Source organism: Mirounga angustirostris, unplaced genomic scaffold (genome assembly GCF_029215605.1).
Source record: "Mirounga angustirostris isolate CCGP_5_RB_7025 unplaced genomic scaffold, mMirAng1.0.hap1 SCAF_12, whole genome shotgun sequence".
NCBI classification, from domain to species: Eukaryota; Metazoa; Chordata; class Mammalia; order Carnivora; family Phocidae; genus Mirounga; species Mirounga angustirostris.
The window spans coordinates 67,012,615-67,031,613 of record NW_026991720.1 but is presented as its reverse complement, the minus strand read 5'-3'; the positions used below and the strand labels follow the sequence as shown (position 1 = coordinate 67,031,613).

Here is an 18,999-nt window from a genome sequence, read left to right as displayed (position 1 = left end):
TTTCAGAGATAAGGGTAATGTTCTTAGGGCATTAGATTAAGAATGAGAAGGGAGGGACGCTTGGGTGGCTCAGTCAGGTTAAGCATCTGTCTTCGGCTCAGGTCATGATCCCAGTGTCCCGGGATCTGGTCCACATCAGGCTCCTTGCCCAGCAGGGAGCCTGCTTTTCCCTCTGCCTGCCCCTCCTCCTGTGTGTGCTCGCGCTCTCTCTCTGACAAATAAATAAAAATAAAATCTTAAAAAAAAAAAAGAGTGAGAGGGGATATGGGGCACTTGTATGTCCAACTCTTCTTTTTTAAAAATATTTATTTATTTGAGAGAGAGAGAGCATAAGCAGGGGGAGCGGGAGAGGGAGAAGCAGGGAACCTGCTGAGCAGGGAGCCCAATGAAGGGCTCCATTCCAGGACCCTGGGATCACGGCCCAAGCCAGAGGCAGACGCTTAATTGACTGAGCCACCCAGGTGCCCTGCAACTCTTGATTTCAGCTCAGATCATGATCTTAGGGTTGTGAGATCAAGCCTGAAGTCAGGCTCCATGCTGGGTGTGCAGCCTGCTTAAGATTCTCTCTCTTCCTCTCCCTCTGCCCACCCGTAACCCCTGCCTGCTCATGTGGGCATGTGCACTCTCTAAAAAGAAAAGAAAGATGAGGGAGAGGGATAGAGTTTATCAGGTAGATGGTACTGCTTTTTCTTTCTCCCGCTTCTGTCTCTCCCTAAGATAGGACCACTCAGATGACTGACCAAATCATAATGTCCTTATGTACTGAAGCATAAGACCCACTTATTTTAAATCTTCAGATATCCTATCTAAACTTGAAGTTGACTTAAATGTCAGATGAATAGACCCCTCACCTCTCTCCACTCTGGTTCTCAGTAGCTTCTTTTCAGGCCTATAAATGTGAATAGCATTCAACTTATGAATCTTTCAGAGGGTAAGTAGGATAACAACTTGACTTTTTGCCTCACTCTCTGGAAATTTGCTCCAGAGAAAGAATTATTTAATTATTTTGCTGCCCTCCTCCTCTTGCAGAGATGGGGAGAAGTGAGGATTAGGGGAAGGAGATAGGAGAAGCTTTGCTCCAAAATTTGACCTAACTCAATATAAAGACAAAATTCTTGAAAAAGACTAAATTACAATTGCATGGCTTCTACCATGTTTTTATGGACCTCAATGTGTACCTGGAGTAAGATGATTCTTAGGCAGATGCTGCCTAGCAAGACATTGTAATGGGCCTCATTTCTTAGACACATGGAACTTTGCATATTGTCAAAGAAAAGATAATTTATTTGCTTATATAAACAAAATTGCCACATATAATTGTGCAAGCTGTGTAGTACATATCCTGTGTAGTTTTATGGTGGCTTTGTGTATAAATGAAATGTCCAGGGAGAGATTTCAGACGTGTCTGGTTTCAAGTATTCAAGTGATGGCATAGTGATTTTCTTTCTCCCTCCCTCTCTCTCTTTCTCTGTCACAAACACACACACACACACACACACACACATCTCCCAATAGTTTTCTTCCTCTACCCTTAGAGTCACAATACTGGTATCTAAAAAGAGCTAAGGGATGGTTTAATTAGGAAATGAGCTCAAGAACCTCTGCCACTCTTTTAGATGAGCTGCCCTGAGCACATCATCCCCAAATAGAGAATATACAACTAATAGCAGAGCATGGTGAACATTAAAAATTACAGCCTAATTATCACTGTTTTGTCTTGGGTCATGTGCCTATCTCTGAACTGAACATACTGGCTGGGAGACTGGAATGTTCTGGTGGGCCAGACCTGAGTCTTGGTCAATTACCAAAATTGAGGGGTGGATTCAGCCCCACCTGAACCACATGGAGTAAGAGTGAGAAGGGATAGTTTCCATAGAGAATAATGATAGGAGGCAAAAAGTCTAATGTCCATATCTGCCACCTGATATTTTTCATTTGTTACTGAGCCATGTTGTCTTCAAATACTATTTAGATATGTCCTTATTAAATTTCACCTGCTTGGTTTTCTACTGGGCTTCTAGAACACTGGAATAGATTTGAATCTTTATTTTGTCATCTTTAAAATAAGTCACATTAAGCAATGGAGAAGTTAATCTTGTATATCCAGGTTACTATATAAATATTGAATAATACCAGACCAAAAATTGTTGTGACACTTAACTAGCTTCATGTTGACATAATTTCTTTAGTGGTTATTTATCAAACACTTAGTAGGTACCAAACATAAAATTACATTCATTAATACTTTTGGTTATTATTGTTCAATCAGCCTAAAATTCAGTTATACTTATTATTATCCAACCTATATTTTTTATCTTCTATCCAAGAATATCTCAATTCAATTTACATAAACATTTTGAATGTGAAATTATGTGCCAGAAATTGTGCTAACATTGGGACTACAAAGGAGCCTAGTGGGGAAGAGAGATGTGTAAAAAAACAAAATAATATTAAAATAAAGTATGATCGAATGAACACAAATCCCTGCATCATTTCCCAAATGCTCATGCATCATCTGTTCAGCAAACAACTCTAAAATTTTACTAGAAATAAACTTCACATTTTAGACAATTTCCAAAAATTATCATCTTCACCTTTCTTTTAAAATCAAGACCCTTTAGGACTCTCACTTATTTTCTATGATGTCACCAGAAGAATTAATGTGACTTAAAAACCACTCCTGCAGTTCTTTCACACCCTGGAGTATAAAATATCTAGGTGCAGACATATTCATTCATTAAAATGGAGAGATGCTGTATTTTTTTATCTTACTGCTTTTATATCTATAGACCAGTGGTCCTCAAACTTTAGCATTATCAGAATCATCTATGGAGTTTTAAAAACATAGATACAATCAGAGTTTCTGATTCAATGGACCTGAGATGGAGCCTGAGAATTTTTATTTCTAACTAGCTCCCAGGTGATGGTGATGCTGCTGGTCCAGGGACCACATTTTGAGAACCTCTGCTGTATAAGTTACATCTACCACTTTGTTTGGAAATAATTTTCCTTGCCAAAAAAGACAAAAGACAAATGAAATAATTCTGCCTTCTCCCTATAACTCAGCAACATCATACCATCTTCTCGGAACTTGTTCATTTATTTAACAAATGTTTATTGAGTACCTACTATGTGCCAACTACTGTACTAAGCACTAAGAAGGCAAAGATAAAACAATACCCCAGCTCAAAGAGATGTTCATATGGACTAAGCAAATAGAATCTTCTTGGAAAATGCTGTGTTGAGGTTTGCCAGGATCATGTGAGGGACCAGAGCAGTGCCTATGTGCATTTTTTTTTTAATTGAAGTATAGTTGACACACAATGTTACATTAGTTTTAGACCTATGTGTATTATTCATGAGTCTTTTGTAGGGGAAGGATACTTCCCCTAAGAGGCAAGAATCGTTCTGTTACCAAGAGAAGTGATGCTGGGCAAACAGAATCCACACTCCACTTTGGGGTTTGGAGAAGATTTTGCAGAAAAGTTGACAGACTATGAATTATTCCTATAAGTTTTTCTTAAATTTTTTCTGTTGTATTAATCTTTACTATAGTAGTCTTTATTTACATGCTTTTTCCTTTTACATTTGAAATCATTGATCATCTTACAAATAATTATAAGAAAATAAAGTTTTAACGTATTTTGAGTATCCTTTCCTCAAGAATTAGAGGTAAAAGGCCCACATTACTACACCTACCTGCTGCCCCCTGCACTAAGTGGGAGCAGAGCCAAGGCCCTGGAATATGTTGCACAGCATCACACCTGCATAACCAGGGTCAGGTTACATTTGTAATACAGGAAGCAGAGACATGGGAGGGGAAAAGGGAATCATGGGAGATACACCATTAACTTTGCCTCATGTTGTTCTAGAAACCCAAACCTCAGGGGGAAATTGAGTCAGAAACCAAGAAGAGGTAGGCAATGTCAGAAATGAAGGTTTTAGGTGGTACCAAAAATTTTTCCAGAGAATTGCTTTTTATCCTTTAAGTGATTTGTGTTGGACTTTGGCTCTATTAGGTCATGGTATACTAAAGGTTGAGTTCAGCCTTTGGCATAATTTCAGGCACAGTCTTTTTATTGGGTGTGAACAGGCCCACAGCATGGTTGCCATTGTAGCTTCTCATAATGTGGCCTCACTTCCCCACCAGGGTACCCTGAGGCAGCACTCTCCTCCCTCTGAAGAGTAACAGGAGAACAGGCTAGGCTATAAAAGAGAAAATTCCCACAGTCTCGCCTTGTACACATTACTTTTACCTTTAAAGGTAAGTGATTCAAGCTATTTCAACCTTCAGCTTCTGTAGCCCATGTGATCTCTCTTTCTCTCTCTCTCTCACATGTGCGCACGTGCACGCACACACACACACACACACAAGAATATTAATAAAAATTGCATTTACCTCTGGGTCAGGAAAGGTATTGGACCATTATCACTTAACAACAAGTATTTATTTAGTATCTACTAAGTGCCAGGTCCATTTTAGGTGCTTGGGATGTGCCAATAAATAAAATAATCAAGATACTCTCTGACCCTTGTAAAGCTCACTTTCTAGTGATCTTGTATATCCCATGTGAGTGAAAGTATCAGATTTTCCCCTGAAATGATATTTAACTGGGAGGGGGCACAGTTAATAAAGTATAAAATAAAATGGGAAAACCACAAGGAACATGATGTGGACAAGTGACTTCTCTGAGCAGGAGAGTGGGTAGAAAGGGGATGCGTGACAGAGATAAATTCAACCACTTTATAGTTTTGCTTGGGGTAAACCATCTATTTTTTAATAAAAATGGAAAAATCTATTAAACTAGGAAGCATGCAGGTAGGCAAATTTTAATAAATAAAGCCATTTTCTTTTTCTTCCCAACAAATCTGTTTCTGCTATTCAGGTTTTAACATAATCCACCTCCTAATCAGTTGGTCAGTCAGTCAGCACCTTATGCTCATAGTGTTACAGTAGGGCACTTCCTAGATAAGAATCCCATTCTTTCTTTTTTCTTACGTGGTTTCAAGAGCTGTCTGGCAGTCAGACTGTTGAATTCAAGGATGCTTTCAGATTAGTGCCATGAAACAGGCAATTCACCATATCTGGTGAATTGGTTGTTTCCCAAACTACATTACCGCCCCCCAATGAATGATATCTGACAGAAACAGTAAAGAGTGGCTTATCTAGCATCCAACAAGCATTGCTTTTCCCAGGATGGGCAGAGAAAGGGATGCTGAAGCATCACATGTAAGACAAAGCATCACTAAGTAATCACAATGAGTACATTGTAATTAAGTTGGCCCATGCCAATCACTGTGGCTGGAAAACTTATACTATGGCAACTGTCCTTAAACTGAAATTCCATTTCAAGTGCAATAGAATAAAAAGTCCAATTCTCTGGAAACTCTGAAAAGAGAGCCCGTGTATTCCTGGAGAAGGAGAAGTGGCCCCTGAAACTATGTATGAGACCAGAGTGGGTTCATCAGTGGACTTTGTTGCCAAGTCTTGTGGGATCACAGGGCTAGAGTTGCTACCAAGCATTCACCATGGGGAAAAGTATTGTTCTGGGTTTGCCATTCAATTATGGGTATGATGTCTCAGAAATGCCTACAAAAGTGCTGTAGCAAAAAGACCCTGCATAGGGGCAGTTAGCTAGTCCGTTACCAGGACTGTTGGCTGCTATTTTCTGTTGGAAACAGATTGAAGCCCCAGTGCAAGTAAATAATCTCATCCTGAGGCAGAGGAAGACTTTTCTCATCCTTAACGGTGTTCTTTGGTGCTTGTTTTAGAGTTTCATAGAGTCATGGATATCACTGGGAATCAGTTCCAGATTTCCACAGGATTCTGTATTGTGAAAATTGCTACATCAAATGAACAATGAATTGGTTCACAGCTACTTTGGAGTAGATGGGTGGGAAATACCACAATGGTTGTTTCCCAATTTATAAACCAGGAGGATTTTTTTTCCTTGAAAAATTGGACACATATGTAGCTATAACTAATCTGATGTTTAGTTTTTCATTTTTTAAAAACTATGAGTAAATGTCTTCTATATACAGTGTTTTGTGTGCTAGCATCAGTGGAGAAAGGGTTTAGGCAGGGTTGACACCATTTTATAAAATGATTATTAAAAATCTGTATGGGGTGAAAATTCAAAACAAATACTTTTCCTGAAGTTGTAGATTCAACCTAAAATTAAATCCACAGTTATTCCACTGTGGCTAGAGGTGGTAATCAAAGATTAAGTGGATTTGTTTCACTGGGGGTCCCCACTCACCACCAAAGCACCTCTAATCTCTGTATTGAGCCCTATTCCTATAATGTAACTCATTTGTTCTTTCACACTTCCCCCTTCAACTCTAATAGATTCCTGTGGCTTTTGTGTTATATTTTCATCGTTCTGATCAAATAATTATTCCCATCCCATCTTGCTCATGCTTCTTTGCATCATCTCTTTTGTTGTGCAAGATTTAAACTTGCATGCACTCCCTCTTGTCTCCTCCCTACTAATCCCACCCAGGAAACATTCTATGGATGAATAAAAGGTGTTGACTGTTCAATATGTTTTCTGTGTATTGTCAGCTGCTTTATTACTGCCTCTCCCCAGTTCTTTGCTGCTAAGAAGCATGGAGATGTTCATTTAAATCTCTAGGCTTCTGTCATGTCACAATGGAGTGGATGCCTGGAATCGGGTGGATGCTTTGAGTAATACTGAAAGCTGTGTCTAACTTATGTCAGCAGTGAAGTGGCAAAGAATGCAGAAATACCATCCTCAGAGGATACAGAAAAAGCCTCTTCAGAGTGGAACTATTTTCCCAGAAATATGAAGCTTACTAATTTCTAGTGTCCAGGGACTTGTAATCATAGTGAATGAGCTTGAAGTTTAAGATTTTGTAGTTGTCATTCAAAGAATATTGGAGAACCAAGATATATCCTCAAAGTGCAAGCACAAACTGCATTCATCCTGGTACTTTCTTCTCTGCTAAATGTCCATCAGTATCATTTATTTCTTTCTGAGCATATCTCAGATTGGGGCCATATGAAACATCATTGAAATAGGTGGCCATTAAAAGGAGGGAGTTGAACCTTATGACAAGGAAGGATGTTCCGAATATTCCGTGTGCATTACATGATCTGCCGATTTTGTTACACGCACAGCAGACACATGCACATAACCCAGGGAACAAAGAATTAAATTACATACACCAAAACATTAGCTGGGGATATCTCTAAGTGCTGGGATTACAGAGGATTCTTATATTTTTCTTTATGGTCATCTTTGTTCTCACAGTGAACAAAACAACATTATATATTATAAATTAAGCCACAGGCAATTTTACTTCATATATAGAGGGCCTCCAAGGGGATGGGACTTACATTAGAAACAAACAGAACAAAAAGTCCATGTTACAGTTGTATGATTTCAAAAGGAGTAACTTAGAGGCTTCATAATGATTTACTGGTTCTCAAGGGGAAAAAAAATTCTTTTACATTTCAAATTAGTTTTCATTGAGGCTTTCAGTGTTCCCATTCATTGTTCCAATGTGTGTTTTGCTTATATCTAACACTATTTCCAGATAGTTTGGAAGGAAGAAAACGGAAGTTTTTTTAATGCAGTGTCATCATATTTTATCCTCATATTTGGAAACAAACAATTTTATTGTGCCCTACTTTTATGCATACATGTATACCCTTCTTTTGAGATAGTTAAAGAATATTTTTCTACTTCCTCTTATGCCTTTTTTCAAGTTGGATCTTTTTTTTTTTTAATTTATTTAGTGTTTTTTGATCTCCCTCCAAAAGCTCTATGACAGCTGAGTTTAAGTGGTTGCTTCAAGCTATAGAAGTCAAAGATGAAATTGAATTATGCTTCCAGGCTTGGCATACAAAATCAAGAAAAATTTCATTCATTATGATTAATTAATCCAGAGGCACAGTGGTAGTATTATGATTATATTGTATCTGGAACTTGGCATATTTTCAACTGACATTTACATGGTAAAGGAGAAAAGGGAATGGTAACTCTGTGCCTGGCAAACTGCTCCATAATAGGCTGGAGAAAAAAAAAAAAGAAAATAAAAGAACAAACTTAGAGATCAAGGAGAAGAAAAGATGTTATATATTGCATGTGGGGGGTTGGGTCTTTTGAGATTCTTCTCACTTGATTATCTCTTGGAAAGCCCTGTAATATAGGATAATGAATGGCTTACAAGTCAGTTACCCTCAATACCATTTTTACTATATGACTCAATTTGTCATACATGGTGTTATAGTGAAAGTTACTCACAATGATAGTGACATACATAAGTAAGTAATAAAAACATTTCAAAAATGCCTGTTAGAGAAGAAGCATTGCTAGCAAGAATTGCCTACTCAAATCCTTTTATATGGACTTCTTTCCTTTGTTGTGATAAACTTCAAAGTAGACTACCTGGGATTTGTGTTACTATCTAGCAGACAGTTGATGTATCTACTGGACTAGCACCAGCTGAGGAGGGAGACTTCTCAAGGATGAGAAAAATGGAGAAAAACAGGGAGAGAAAAAGAAAGGGAGTGAAAGAAGGGAGGGAATTAGAAGGAGTGAATCCCATTAGCTACTGCTGTAATAATACTGGATAAAACAAAACAAAATCTCAGTGGTATGCAACAATAAATATGTATTTGCCATGCATCTGTGGGTCAACTCTGCTGGTTTCTGCAGGGTGTGCTCATGCATATGCAAATCAAGGGAAGGTCAGTTGCCCTAGGCTAGTTGAGATCTACTGAGCTTCTCAGGTTTAAGATGCAGGTCTGTAGGTCACCCTGAGGGCTATGCTCCTCATCTTTCTCAGAAGAGCTGTCTAGTTGAGGCATATTCTTCTCATGGCAAAGACGGAGGCCCAAGAGAGAGCAAGTTCCACTGCACCAACAGCTCCAAGCCTGAATGCCCATGACATCTGTAAACATCTCATTGGTCAAAGGAAGTCACATAGCCTGGGCCTTAGTAGGATGGGGAAATAGGAGACCCTGGAGAGAGAGTAAAGAACTGGGAGCAGTAATTCCATCGTCACAGAAGGTGGAAGCAGAAGGGGAAATGAGTATGAGAGAGACCTGGAAACAAGCAATTTCCTTTAGATCTTCCCCAGCTGATGGCCAAGCAAACGAGGAACTCATATTGGTAATGGTTTTGACCCTTCAAAATGTTGGAATTTTCATGGGGGCGCCTGGGTGGCTCAGTTGTTAAGCGTCTGCCTTCGGCTCAGGTCATGATCCCAGGATTCTGGGATCGAGTCCCACATCGGGCTCCCTGCTCGGCAGGAAGCCTGCTTCTCCCTCTCCCGCTCCCCCTGCTTATGTTCCCTCTCTCGCTGTGTCTCTCTCTGTCAAATAAATAAATAAAATCTTTTAAAAAAATTTATTTTGGAGGATTCTTGCTAATAAGGTGGTGATTTGGGGAAAACATTCTGTTGTGGGTCACAGTCCCCACTTTATCAGCAACTTGCCAGTATGTTGGCATGAAGTTTTTTCTGAGCCGTGAGGGAGAAACTTTTCTGGGGGCCTGTGAATTTCCATTTGTCATTAATTTTGAATCATGTTGTCATCATGACAGCTCGGGGCCTTACAGATGCAAACGTCAAATAGGCAGGTAGGTGTAAATCAGGTTGCTCTCTGAAATGTACTGTTCATAAGTGTTATATATGGATGAGAATCCAAAATATACCTCCTATATAAGAAAGCCAGTTAAAGACAAAGAGCACTTTAATTATTAAGGCACATACTGAAACACTTCCAAAAGAGTGGCCTCTGTATCTGGATATAAATCCATTTGTGTAACATTATGCAAAGGAAACCCTTTATACTCCTTGAAGAACCTCATTTTCTATACCTATAAAATGAGATATTTAAAACATGTAGCAAAACTTACCTGTATAACTGAAAGATCTATACTGAAATATTCAAGTCTATAATTTTAATGAAACTAAACGTGTTCTACTTTCAGTGTTTTGCAAAAGCTTTGTGGCATAAGTATCCAACAAGTAAGTAGCTTCTAGGCAATGCCAGGATCAGACATTGCACTGGAGCAGATAACTGATATCTTTTTTCTACCCAGCATGCTTCCCTTCACGTATCTATTGCCCCTTTACTATAGGAGATTCTGGGGGAATTGTTAGGGGACCCTGCCCTCCTACCACTACCACCAGTTGACCCTAACTAAAGCAATGAAACTCTATCTTCTGAAAATTGGTATATCAAGGAGTGATACCCAGGGATGGAATCCCGTGAACAGACATAAAGCAGAAGGAACTGAGCCGTCCAATGGCAGGATACTAAAGAGAGAGAGTGTGTGTTCTTAAGTTCCATTACCTAGATCTTCAGAGTTGCCCTGGTTTCTACCTTTTCCAAGATTAGAATATTATTTTCTTGGCTGTGTAACCACTCTCCTTCTAATAAATTGTTGTGTGTTTTGTTTTTGTTTTTTGCTTATGTAAACCAGAGCCAATTTTTGTTGCTTGCAACCAAACCATGCTTGATAACATGGTTGGAATCAGTTGGCTTCTGTTCCACTATTATTCTAACTGGAGAGGCTTGAAAGCCAATACCCTCATTTCTCATATTCCCTTATAGTTAGAGTTATAATATATATTAATTCTGGATATAATTCCAGTTCCATTAATTTGATGCATTAGTATAAGATTTTGAAATCTGAAATGAGGCAGAGGCCATTTTCCTGTTCTGTTTTGGTAGTCTTTTTTGATAAACTGGTTGTGAAAATCTGAGATTTCTCTGCAGCAGTGTCCCACCATCCACTCTCTAGCTTCCTTGGTGATGAGAAGTTGGGGTGGTGGCAGCAGCAGCAGTGGCTACTTGCTCTGATCTCCCAATCCCTGCCTTGTAATCTCCTGGGTACCCAGAAGTGCTGGTAGCAGTGGCAGCAGAGTGGTAGCACTTTGTTCACTTGGGCGTGGCTCTGATGGTGCCTCAGTGGTAGTAGCTGCTGGGTCAGTTCTTTATTATTCTGCAACCACTTCTGGAGACCCAGACTACAGTCTGATCATTCCATACTTCCAATGATTTTATAAGAACTCGTTTTCTGTATTAAATTCTCCCTGCTTATAAGTACCTGAAGTGGTCTTTCTTTCCTGCATTGAACCTTGACTAATACAGATTCCTAACCAATACAAATACATAAATGATCTAGAAAAGGATCACATGAGCCAATCAGGTAGGAATAAGCAAATAAAGCTAATGTAGTACAAGGATGATCAAATTAATTTTGTACTTGAATTTCTCTATTTCATCACCAACAGATATGTACTTATGTCATCAAGAATACAGTAACTATAAAATTTGTAAGATATAAATAAATGCTGAGTTATAAGAATTCAAATTTTGCAAAATAATTAAGGTGATTTCCTTATAATAATTTTTGTCTAATATTAATATAGTTACAGCAGACAGTTTTTTAATTGAAAAGTTGATTCTAAAACACATTTCGAAGAACAAAGAACTAAGAATAGCCAAGATACTCCTGAAGAACTAGTAGAACAAAGTGAAGGGACTTGCTTTACCAGATACAAATTTATTCCAGAGCAATGATTAATAAGGTAAAGTGTTATTGTTACTTTGGGAAAACTGACAGAACAGAATTGAATGTCTAGGAAGAGACTCACACAATACGGAAACTTCATATATGACAGGGCTGGCAATGAGATCAGTGGAAAGAGTGGACTAGTCACTTCAATATGCTGAGAAAACTAGCTATAGGAAGAAAAGAGCCATACTTTACTATCTTTTTCTCTCTCCACACACACACACACACACACACACACACACACACACACACACACTTCAGAATGGTTTGGTGATCTATCCATGAATAGCAAAACTCCAAAATTTTTTAAAGATTTTTTATTTATTTATTTGAGAGAGAGACTGAGAGAGAGAGAGCATTGGAGGGGGGAGGGTCGGGAAGGTCAGAGGGAGAAGCAGACTCCCTGCCGAGCAGGGAGCCCGATGCGGGACTCGATCCAGGGACTCCAGGATCATGACCTGAGCCGAAGGCAGTCACTTAACCAACTGAGCCACCCAGGCACCCCAAAACTCCAAAATTTTAAAACTTTGAGAAGAAAATAGAATAGCTTTAAAACTTCTGGGTAGGGTTGAGTAGAGAAGACAACAAGATATCGACATTAAAAACCATGAAGGAAAAGATTTGCCTTGCCATTGACTGCAGTTAGTTCCTGAAAGACACAGAAGTCCAGTCAGATAAAAGTCAGATGCTTCAGATATTGGTCCTTCCTGGTACTCCACACTCAGCAACAGAATCATGTTCAAACGACTGGGACATAACAGGAACACAGAGTTAAAGACTGAGATAAGGTGTTGTATAGACCAGGTGGGTAGGGGGGCAGCCAGGTGAGTGCCACATGAGGCAGACTTACTACCATTCCAGAAAAAGGTAAGATGTATAGGAAGGATAAAATTCAATACCGACTCTCATATCACATCCCACTGTAATGTCTTGTTGTTTTTATTTTCCAGCATATGATCCCTAATATGGATTTGTGGCTTTATTTAATATAAATTCTGTTCAATGAAAACCCTTGTAGGACATATGGCATCTCTAGTTCCCATAAATATGAAGCCTTCAAAACACTAAGATAGCTACTGATTTTTTAATCACTGTGTGTCTACTGTATTTCAATATAATGTAAGATGTCTTAAAATGGGCTTGGCAAAAGGCTCTACTGACATTTTCAGGGCTGAGGGGACAAACTGCTGACAAATCCCTTCCTTGGAATGAAAGGACTGTTGTAGGTGAGATGGAGAGTGGAATCATAAGGCAAGACATGGAAGTGCAGAAATGAAAATGGGCAATCTCTCAGCTAGAATTCATGTATGAGAATAACAAAAACCATGTCCTTGACATGGAAAATTATTTTTCACTTTTTATACAATTGCAAAACTTCTTCCAGAGGAAAAGAGACCATTTTAATAAAATGGAAGTCTATCCATTATAACAGTTTAGAAACAGGTTGACTGATAAAATAAGCTCATGTTTTAAAAAAAACACTGCATCTCTTAAAACTTCATAAACAAAACCTCCCATAGACTAATATCCTTGAACAAGGACAGGTATTTTGCTTTTTATTTTAACATTTTTTAAAAAAATTGGGGAACAGCTTTCCTTCTCAAACATTTCTTGACATGTTAGATAAAATAACAAATAGAGGGGATAATGTCTTAAAAGAGGGTATCTAATAACCTTAGCCTGAACATGTAAAAGCATGTAGGTCTCAAAATAAGTAGACCTGCGTTCAAATAATTAATCTTGAGAACTTGGGCAAATTTCCCAACTTTATTACATTTTGGTTTTCTTGTCTGTAATATGAGAGTATTGAACAAAATAATATCAAGAACAAAAATGAAAATCCAAACAGAAAGGCAGGCCTTAAGCACCAGGCAAGTTCTGGACTCTGAGTATTAACAGCAAGTCAGAGACGAAAACTTAACAAGAGCACAACAGAGCTTTACTCTTTAGAGAAACTGGATATCTAGCAAGCTAATAAAGCAGACAGCATTCAAGAAAGGAAAAGATACACTGAAGTTAGTGGAGACTGAATCCCCTGAACCAGATGAAACTCCAGGCTGCAGAAGGGGGGTCTAAGAAGGAAGCTGCTTTTGCTGATAGATACACATGCTGCCAAGTGTGGAACCAGTGCTCCCCAAAGCACCACTGTCCTTCTTGAGTCTGACATTAGAGTTTGGGATTAGAAGAGCCTGATCTAAGAGATGGGGCCCAGGGGCTCTGAAGGAAGGTGACAGCAGAAGCTGGGGAACCAGGAACCTAAATAGCACTGTGGCTTTCAAGACATTAAGTCCCTCACAGAAGAATGAAGATTTCATTAGCACTTTTGTAGAGCCAGAAAACATAGTCCTAGACAGGCTGTATGGCTGTCAGCCCAGAAACTTCACTGTAAATCATTTGGAAAATCATGTTTGTCAACAGAAAATTAAAATGCCTTTAATGGTAGTTGCTTAAATGTCATCTGGTGTTTTCACCACAGCCTCTTTTCCTGGGGAGAAAATTTCAAATTTGTCATTATTTTCCTCTCTTAGAAGTGGCTCAAGGCAGTTGTTGTATGAAACATAAACCAAAACACAACAATCAACTTCCGAATGGGATGCCAGTGTCGTGTATGGAAGCAGCATGTAAACCACAACGGGAGGAGTATAGCAGCACATTTGTCAGGTTGCCAATACAAGACAATGTCTACATTTTCATAACTAGATCTGCCTTTAGAATATTTTATGTTTTCCAAATCAAACCTGGGGCTTTCTGGAATGATGAACAGTAACACCCTAAGCAGCAAAGTCTTAATCAGTACTACTCTGAAATTTGTAACTGAAAATTAATCAAGTCTCCCTGTTGAGGTTAAGAACATGATTATGTGATAATGTTGCTCATTTCACACATGGAAAAACCCCAGGGCAGTTAGGATCCTATTAAGCCATTTGTATTTTTAAATCATTTATTCAGATTCAACTTTTCTGGACTTGGTTTAGAAGCTGTTACTTTCTGTGTGTGTTAATCTCTACATCTCTCTGCCCAGTTTTCAATACAGTATAGTGTCACTGGAAGAATGGCTCGTATTTACCACATACTTTCTGAGAGCCACTGAGTCAGGTATCTAAACTTTCTGAGACTTTCTCCAGTCTGTAAGGATAATCATACCCACTTCACAGTCTTGTCCTGAGGAACAACCTGAGGGAACCTCTGTATAAGGCCTGGTGTTCAGCACATGTTAGTTTCCTTTCTTGGTCTACAACTGACCCCCACTATGCGTACTTAACCACATTTCCTACTCCCTTCTAAACCCTACAGTTTTCACTCCAACAACGCAAGCTCCTTAATGTTCCTGCCATGCTAATTCTCACTTTCCACTTTGGGTTATGTTGGTGGGCCCATTCTCTTTACCTAATTTCTACTCATCTTTCAGGTCTGTAAGGCAAACATGTCTACACATAAGTATCAACAAAATGGAAATAAATCATGTTATTTTATTTTACTTATACCTCTAACATTTTTTTCTTAGCTACCTATTTGTGTAAGATGGTCATTCCTCAGTTTGTGGATATCATGGGGAATACATGGAATAGATTACTGAAGTTCATTTGTGTTTATAATTGTACAAATATCTATTGCTTGGCTACTATGCAGAGGGTATAAAGTTGGGGGAAAAATCAGTCCCTTCCCTTGTAGGCCCATTATTCCCTTCGGAAGAAATTTGAGTGATGCTGCATGTTGTGTTTTCACTCAGCTAAGGTAGCTATTATGAATTATCTTGTGTCTTTATACTTGGTAAAATTCAGGCTGTAGCCTTTTGCTTATATTTTCTGGAGAGTGAAATGAGATTATGTAGTCAGTGCTTTAAATAATATAATATATGATGATTTTCAAACAAGATGCTCTAATTTCCATCTAGGCTATCTAAAAATTAATATTGAGTAAAAAATAGACAATTTCTTCTAAATTTACCAACAGAAGATGGCTTGGTAATTGATTCGTTAGGAGTTAAGCAAAGGGCTTAGTGGCAAGGTGATGTAATCAAACACATTCTCAAGAGTTACATTTGTCAGTCAAATGAAGAATATGTCAATCCATGTGATTCTTTGCCTTAAGTGAAAAGTACATCTGGTTAACTATGTATAATGAATTTTGTCAGCTTTGTTCACATAATTTATATTTGAACTCAAAGGTGCTACCTTGCTTTATTAGTTCTAGGCTGGAGGCTCATCTCTCTTCTTCTAGAACATTCCCTTTGTGCACTATTAATATCTCCATCACATGGACTAAAACTTTTTCTTATGTTCACTAAGAAGACCTTATTTCTTAGAAAATAAAAAGGAAGCAATGACATACTTCCTGGCAATATTTAGTTTGGGCTGATGTGGTAGGAAATTTTTATTGATTTCTCCTGGGTAGAAGAAAGATATGGTCTCCTTGTGTTAGAAAAGTTATGTGGTGGGGCGCCTGGGTGGCTCAGTCATTAAGCGTCTGCCTTCGGCTCAGGTCTTGAGCCCAGGGTCCTGATCAAGTCCCACATCGGGCTCCCTGCTTGGTAGGAAGCCTGCTTCTCCCTCTCCTACTCCCCCTGCTTGTGTTCCTGCTCTTGCTATCTCTGTCTCTGTCAAATAAATGAATAAAATCTTTTAAAAAAAGAAAGAAAAGTTACATGGGGGTGATGGCCTTTAGCCTTTTGATCTGCCCACTCTCTCTGAGAACCTGCTGAGCATGATTATAGATCATGAGTTGGGCTTGGGTTTTCCCAAGCTGGCTGTAGAGACAACTTGTCTAGGCTCCCAGTGAACAGCCACAGCCCACAGAGAATGTGTGTTTACCCAGACCTTTTCCATGGTTTACTTCTGAAAATTAGTTCAACCGCATGGGAATCTAGTTAGACTCTTGGAATTATAATCTTTTACTGGCACATAAACCAAACATTTTTTATAGGATTTGGAAAGCAGATTACAACTTAAAAAATGAGGGAAGAATAGTAAGAGTTCAGTCTAAACCTCTTTCAGGTCTACCTGAAATCTACCTTTTAGAGCATGGGTTCCCATCACCAAATCATCTAATTTTATTAGATGTAATTTGGAAGCAGAATTTTAGTGAGACACAGTGACAGATAATTTTTCAGTCCTTCATGCAACTCACTTGGAAGGTAAAGGTATGTGCAAATTTCCCCTATTAAACTAGACATATTCCACCCACCAGGAGAATAGATTTTTATAGGATAAGGTTGATTTTATAGTATACACCGGTGATATTTCATACATGAACCAAGGTCAGTCCTATGGTTGATAAACTGAAATATAAAGTTGATAGATAAACTCTTATCCTTAGGAATCTTCAAGCTATTATATCTGCATTTCTGAGTGCAATTAAGACTGATGCTTTATTTGAAAATGCATTGTTTTTCTTGTCAAGAATAAACCATACTTACTAATAGAAAGAAAAAGCTTACCCATAGTAGAAAGCTAGCAAAAAACTTGCTATGCAATGAAGAACTTGCCTTTTCTAGTTCTAACATTCAGTAGCTGAAAGCAGATCATTGCCATAAAGAAGTATTTACCAATTTTAAAAGGTCTTGGCCCATCATAGCTAGTGTTAGATTTGGAATATAGCTTTTGTTGCCAAGGTGACAAACACTTATAAATATAACACATCTTCTAATGTGCTTTTAACTTGGTATTTTTATGGCTTTTAAATCAGATACCATTAGCAAATATATTAGGTAATTTAGCTGAAAAACCATTTTTGTCTAACACTTTTTGTTACATTTCCCCAGGTAGTTCAGTAAATGTCTGTTGTGACATTCTACTCCTGCTAGGCTTCCAACGTAAGGGGATACATAAAGTACATCTAGTAAAGATTAACATATATTACCTTGCCTTTTTTGTATTGATCACCGAAAAAATGTATAAAAGAGAGTTAAATTTGTAGTCTCCTTGAAGAGCAATCATTGTTCCTATTGTTATTTTGGGGTCTGCACCCCCTCCCCCCAAAACAATCTGGCTTTAAGACTCAATACACAGAGGAAAGGGTTTTGGGACAGCATAATAACTATATATTAATACTCCCCAAAACCTCCGCACCTAAAATGCTTTCCCTTAGATATCAAAAAAGGGAGGTCTATGGGGAAAATAGTTACAATAGACCATCTGGAGCCCTAGTATTTCCATGAGTCTCAGTTATTATTCCAAACAATAAATCCAACAGCCCAGGCAGGGAAGGAATTAGTTCTAAATGTATTCACTGGATTTTTAAAAGAAGGCTCATGAGGTGGACATATTTGTCATAGCAAAGATAAAATCAGATCAGACATATTTAGTTTAGGCCCAAATTTGCATTTATTGTTACCTTGTCAGAAATTCTTCTTAGAAGATTGTCCATTAATGCATTCATTCTTTTTTCTTTCATTCATTTAGCCAGCAGACATTTAAGAAACATCAACTGTGTTCCAAGTGCTGGAGATACAGAGATGAGCAAGTCCTGGCCTTCAAGAACATGTTATCAGGAAAGAGGTAGGCAAATAAATGAAGTATTACAACACACTGTTAAGTGCAAAGGTAAAGACTGCACACAAAGAAGGGGTCAGAGAGTCCCCAAAGAGGAAAGGCTCTTTGTAAATTGTTTTAAGAAAATTAAGATGGAAAAGAGGAATATATATTTTTAACAGCAAAACTCTTGACCGCTAATGTTTTATATAGTAAGTCCAGAATTGCTATTTCCTTACGGTGTGATCCTGAATGCCTCTCTGTGCCTCAGTTACTCCTTCTATGTAATACAGATAATTATCCTTGCCACCCGCATAGCTCATTGAAGACTGTTGATAGGAATAATGGGATATGGGTGGTGTAGCTATTTGAATTCTTAAGAGAAGAAAGATGATGTGTAAACACACAGCATCCTTATTATTCCAAGCAGTAGCATTTTGGATAATTACTGTATAATGCTGCACCTTTGTATGTGTGTGGTTTGTTTCTTTATAGAAAAGTAAGTGCTAATGTTGAGTTTCTCTAATGACTTTGGAAGTAATTCTAATCCAGCAGACAAAACATAATCATCTTTAGAGTAAGTTAAATCCCTTTGTATTTGAGTAGATTTTGTTATTTACGAAGGTCTTAGGCAATTTTACCACAGTTATGAAAAGCGGTGCCCAACAAGCCCAGCTCTCTCTGCGAGTATCTGAAAGACACTACTGCAGACAGGCCAGAAGCTTCTTTACAACAGATACAGCTCAGAGCGGGTGCGCGCACACTCACCTGCGTGTATGTCGTGTGCGCGCCTGAGCCTTGGGCTTGCCAAGAAGCACTGGGAACGAGCTGAGACTGGCTAACATACCTGAGGCAGCGGTTACACCGTGGCGCCTGGATTCTTCTCGCAGACTCCAGCCTGGCTCCCCTCCTCCCCTTGCTCCTCCCCTTCCTCCTCCTCCTCTTCTTCTTCCTCCTTTTTATAGTCTTTCTAA

At 38.6% G+C, this 18,999-nt stretch overlaps 1 long non-coding RNA gene across 1 annotated transcript in view; it reads left to right on the top strand.

The window, feature by feature from the left end:
* The window catches only part of LOC135362107 (uncharacterized), a 168,891-nt gene that overhangs the window by 46,293 nt on the left and 103,599 nt on the right, over nt 1-18,999 (top strand). The window contains exon 3 of the long non-coding RNA XR_010406523.1: nt 17,957-18,052. This is a non-coding gene — a long non-coding RNA (uncharacterized LOC135362107). The remainder of the gene's footprint in view (nt 1-17,956; nt 18,053-18,999) is intronic.